Genomic DNA, 5,836 nt, shown 5'->3' on the forward strand with positions numbered 1-5,836 from the left:
TGTTATTAATCATCAGCATGACAGGTTGTCTCTCTGCTCCAACATCTGTACTGGAAAACGCTGGAGACATGAAAGCTCAAAGTAAAACACCTAACCAGTCACTTCAAACTCACGTTGCACAGTGCACTGCTCTGGTTCTGTCCCTGTCCGTCTGTAGAGCTGCCTTCCCTCTCACCCTCCACCGTCCAGGCGTCCCCAGCCGTCCTCCTCTCCGAGCCCTGCAGCAGCCTGGGACCTCCGCAAGAGGTTGCCTCCCTTCCCGTTTGTCTTACTGATGCCTGTTCCATCATATAAACACACGTGAAAGAAACATGTATGTGTGTGCAGCAGGCAGCGAGAACTAAAGAACTTCAGGCAATACTCTCCATCAGAAAATCATCGCTAACACAACTACTCATTTTGCAGTTGTAATTGTCATGAGTTACTTCCACTCATATAGCATCCGCGGCCCAACAGACTGATTCACTCAAGCCGCTGCTGAAATACTGTCCCTCCTGGTCTGCGCTTATTTAGCAGTTAGCCCAGTACGTGTCACATACACAAACCAGTTTAAAGCAAACCAGAATGCATTCAGGCAACCGAGCCTTCACTTCCTGTGAAAAGCTAACAATAAAAACTAATCAGATCCTGCTGTTCCTATGTTTTCTGCAGCACTGGACCCACTCAGATTGTCATCAAATATAACTAAGAGACCTAGCAACTGGTATCAATTCAGTCTGCTCTGCAGAGCTATTGTACCATGCAGTCTCTTAGCCCCATGCAGTACCTACCCTGCAAACCTGCCTGTTTTTCTACATTTCCAGTGTAGAAATAAGAAAGGCATGCCACTTGGCCAGAGTAGGAGAAGGAAGACTGGGGCTGAGAAGGAAAAATTAGAGAGAAACAGGAGAGCAGAATCTGGTGGACTTAAAGCACAGAAGGGAGCCTCAGAGACTTTTTTTTAACCCAAAGAGGAAACATGTCCAAATGGCTAATTACTATCCAGGTCCTTAGGTTACCTGGAGGATTTCAAGCCAATGACTAACGGAGTTCTTTTCCAAGGATGAATGGGCACTGTCACTTCCTAGTTACTCTTCCACTTGGCATAACAAATAAGATGCGAGCATCAAGAGGTACAGAGAGAACAGTTCTCTGCGTACAAAAGTGAATTCCTGCCTGTGAGGCTCAGGGATAACACGCCTCCTTCTGCAAGACACGCTCTACGAGGTATGCACAGACATGGCTGATGTCACGTCCAAGGAGAGTACACCAGTTCCCTGCTGTGCTATTTTGGGACCCAGTTCAGTACAGGAAAAAAACACGCCCTGACAAACAACTGTTAACAGCCTTGGTACCTCGGTGTTCCACCCAGTGCTGACCTGGACCAACTCCATTCACCTGCGAGTGTACGACTGACTGGAGATGCTCACTGCTGCATTAGTATAACCTTGTACTAACGGGCAGTAAGAGAACTAAAACACTCCGTTGTTTGACTTGAAAACATTCTATTTAATTTATACAAATAACTACTAAATAGAAAAAGTAGATTAAAACAAAATAGTTATTTTTCTGGCAGAGTTTAAATGCATATTATATAGCTTAGAAGAAATAAAATGCATCTTCCCCACAGCATTCATGACCTAAAATTCTAGTTAATTCCTCCATTGCTTTCCTCTTCTAGATCAGTAAGATACTAGACACAATGTCATGTGGGTAATGGCTATATATATGTTCCGTATTTGAACTGAAAATATGTTACAGATCACACACCTACAAATGTGAAGCACTTAAAATGTGACTATCAAGTTGTAATACGATAATACAGAAAACAATTTATGTTTCGGGTTATATTGTGTTACAAAAACATCTGTGTAAGAAATCATGAAAGAGGCCACATAAAAATAAGCTTTAACTTTATGCACTTATTTTACAGTTTAAAAAAACTGGCAAGTGCACTAGTAATAAATAATTTGCAAGTTTTGTATAAACGAGAAATTCCTAATGTTCAGCATTATTGTAAACATCAGTACACATGTAAAATGCAGCTAAAATCTGACAGTTACATTTTCAGTTTACCAAATTCATTTCCTATTATTCAGGCATAGATCAATGTAGTATACAGCCAATCATATTTTTGGCAAGTCATGTCATTAAAATTAACAGTGACAGTGCAAGTAAGGAATGCAAAGAATTCCTAGTGCAATAAAGAAGAGAAGCACAGGCAATATTGCTGATTAAAATTTACCACTTCCACGTGTTCACCCTGGGAGTGATTAGGAGAATTTAAAAAAAAAAAAAAAAAGAAAAAAAAAGAAAAGAAAAGAGCTGTTCAAAGCCATTATTTAATGCCCTGATCTTGTCTTAGGATTTCTCTGTCTTCCTTCAGGCCACTACCTTTGCAACAGTACATCCAGCGTGAGTCCTTATAGCTTGACCATTTGTGAAATGCCCATTGTAGTCACTGAGCACAGTCCGTATGGTTCCGATGTCTCCCACACAGATGGCTTGGTAAGAACTTCTGCCTCTATAAGTAGCCACATGGGGACCAACCGTATAAACTGCCTGGCCAGACTACTTCCGAACCAGACAAATGCCTTCCTGTCAGGAGAGCACCACGAGAAGAAGGTCAACAGTCAGCTTTCAGTTTATCTAAGGAATTATCAATTTTGGTCAAAGTCTTTTTGATTCGCAGGGCTGTTAGTCTTGCTGATGGATTTTGATACCAGCATTCTTTCATCAACTTGGCAAGAGACGTTAATGTCTGGGAAAAGAATGAAAAACACAAAACACGCATGTAAGTACACAAATCGCAAGCCACAAAAGCACTAGACCGGGTTAAGCACTAACACAATAAGGTTTTATTGCCTTATTAATACTCAGTTTTCAGAGTCTACAGAGAATGCACCACTATCTATCAAATATACAGCTTTCAAAAGTTGAAAAAAAAAAACCACACCCAAGTTTGATAGCTTGGTTAAACCAAGAGAATAGTTAGACAACAGGCTGACTGGAGTGACAAGGTAGCGTAACTTTAAACAGAGCTTTGTTGTTTTGTTTTGGTTTTTTCTAATTAAGAAAACACTCTACAGAATCTCTTTTCAATGAAACTGACTCCTGCAAGATCAATGAAGGAAGCCAGAAAAGGTACAGATTTTCTGCCTGTGATTTCATCATGTCCAGCGCAACTTTAAAAGGCTGGGATTCACAGCTGGCTGGTGCAGCAGGACAGGTCATGGCTCTACAACCAAAACCTTATAGATGGGACTTCTCAACCTTGCTGGCTGTAGCCAGCCGTACAGATTCAAACCGACCTCCACAGCTTCAGCAATAAGGAACAAAACAGTTGGTCAACCTGCAGACTCCAGACTGATTCTGATGAAGAAAAATAAACTCCAGCACTAGCCTTTCAAAAAGGACAACACTCCCGTATCCTGTCAGCAGGAGAGACCAAAATTCTGTTCTAAATCTGCATACTTGTAACCACAGAAAGTCCTACACAGGCTACCTTCCCCTTAAAGAAGTTTTCCTCTTGGAGAGAGAATAAACAACATAGGAAGCACAGCTTTAAAATAGTTATTGTTAAATCACACTACTAAAAGGCTAATCCATGAATAGCTCAGACTTAACAGCCGTAAGTTTGCTCTTTGCGTTTTCTTCCTGCTCCAACACAAAGGTCCACACCAGTACGCTTCTGAAATCTGTACAGCTAATGTTCCTGACAGGTAGCACTAAGGTAATTCCAGTTTCAAGGGACAGCTGAAAATAACTTTGATGACTTTATTCCACTAAGGTAATTCCAGTTTCAAGCTACAGCTGAAAATAACTTTGATGACTTTATTTCAGAAGAAAAAAGGTCAGCTCCTATCTGCTGCAAACCACTGGCAGGCACCCCCACTTACAGGGTCTGAGAACCATCTGTTGGGAATGTTCGGCCTTTGCTGATCTACACAGACCACTTTTCTCATGTCTTCAAAACTGGGATCGTTAGGAACCAAGTCATAAAATGGTGGTTTATAGTCTTCCACAATACCTGGCGAGACACAAACAAGAGAGGCATTATTTAATGACTGTCAGTGAAACAGCATTTCTGCTTAGGGAGAGAGGCACATGACCTAGTCGTCTAAGAAACACAAAAATCTTTTGGAAGTTAACACCATGGTGTCAAGCAGCCATTAGACAACAGAATAGCACTTACTATCATAGGAACAGCTTTTTCTACCCAATATGTCAATTAATTGGGTCATACTACAATTCCACAAAATAAGAAATATACCTATTTTGCAGATGCTTGAGCTGAAATGATGAGAAATAAATTCACTTGCCAAAAGGCCATCTTTTATAACGTCTGGAGGTTTACTGACTACCACAAAACTGAGACTTCTACTAGCAAATGTAGAAAATTTAAGGTCTGCACTGCGGTTTTTAATAGGCTTACCACACACTGTGCACGATTTTATGATTCCTGAAAGCGTCCAATAAGCATGTCAGCATCTACAGCCCCTCACACTGCTGCTTCAAATAATTTTGTTTCTCATTACTAAAACAGGAAAATACCTAGGGTAATTGGCACCACGTGCCGTCACAAAGCCAAACACCTGAGAGCCTGTGGCACCCAGCGTCTGAATGCACTTTCTAGGATTCCGCGTTGAAAAATGAGTTTCTGTGTGCGCTCTCAAAACTTGTTGCCCAGCTTACATAAAACCGACAGGCCAAAAAGCCTTTTGCCTACTCTTTAAGGCATCCATGCAGCACTGCTGTTTCGTCAGTGGATTAAGCTCACAATCTATAGGGAGCTCAGCTTTCTGAGGGAGCCAATTTTACAACTGGCGTTCAGAGACAGGCATTCGGGTCAGCAGCTTGGAAAAACACCAAGCAAACAAGGCCCTCTACGTCCAGTAGAAACATGGGCAGAACAATCTTAAAACTGCTTTTTAGCAGACTGGCAGCTGTCCCACAGTCAGATGTACAGGAAATCCAGGAGAATTTCTATTGCTTTGGATATACTGAAGTTGAAAAGAGGTTCTCAAACTTTGCTACAGTGGTTGAGTTTTAGTTTTCTTGTTCTATTGTAAGTGAAGATCAGAATCCCATAGATACTCTGTAAAAAAATCTGTAAATCCCTATCTGTGATGACTAGTTGAAAAGGGAAATGGTCATCAGGAAACTAAACTCCCTGAGAAAACAGTAGGACAGTTCAAAGATCTGGCTACCCAAGTGAGTCACCATAACAAAGTAACTAGCAGACTGCAGGGGTTGCCCTGTGGTATTCCGACATGGATGCAGGAGGACAGACGATATTATGTGCTGCGTAAAGAAGCATCCCCCACCCTCCTCCTTTGAGGAATTCATAATTGCATATACCAAACATCACCTACAGGGCTGAACTCTGGTCTTCACACTCCTGCTTCCTCCCAGAACAGAGAATAAAGTTTATGGTGAGAACTCAAGAATACAAAAAACCTCTTGGGTACCCACATTGTCTGTACTTCCGTTTCAGACAAAGCAGTGGCTCTATACGAGTCAAATGCAGAACTTCAGAGCTACGGCATACAGCTCTGGAAACCTTTCCATGGTCATTAGGATATTACAGATGAACTTTATCATTAAGAGAGAGAGAGTCCGGCTCTAATTTACTATTTTCATGTGGTCTTTCCGAAGTCTAGGGTGCGTAAGTGGCTATTTCAGATAAGACAGAGTAATAAATAGGAGATGAAGTGGGTCTAGCCTTTACTCCAATAGAGCGATTCTAGAGTACTCTGATCTGCTGCAGCCAAACGTCAGAGGCCCCGTGGGACCAGCGCCGGCTCCGCAGCGGTGCGGCAGCGGTGCCAGCAGCTGCTGCAACCTCTATCCCACA

The 5,836-nt window shown here is 41.9% G+C and overlaps 1 long non-coding RNA gene across 1 annotated transcript; it reads right to left on the bottom strand.

Annotated features, from left to right (window-relative positions):
* Window positions 1-1,467: 1,467 nt before the first annotated feature.
* Window positions 1,468-4,010, bottom strand: LOC104165565. The gene is made up of 2 exons (XR_696484.1): window positions 3,879-4,010; window positions 1,468-2,740 (listed from the first exon to the last, which is right to left on the bottom strand). It is a non-coding gene; the product is annotated as an uncharacterized LOC104165565 (long non-coding RNA).
* Window positions 4,011-5,836: the final 1,826 nt, after the last annotated feature.

This window comes from Cariama cristata, unplaced genomic scaffold (assembly GCF_000690535.1).
Source record: "Cariama cristata isolate BGI_N322 unplaced genomic scaffold, ASM69053v1 scaffold17198, whole genome shotgun sequence".
NCBI lineage: Eukaryota > Metazoa > Chordata > Aves > Cariamiformes > Cariamidae > Cariama > Cariama cristata.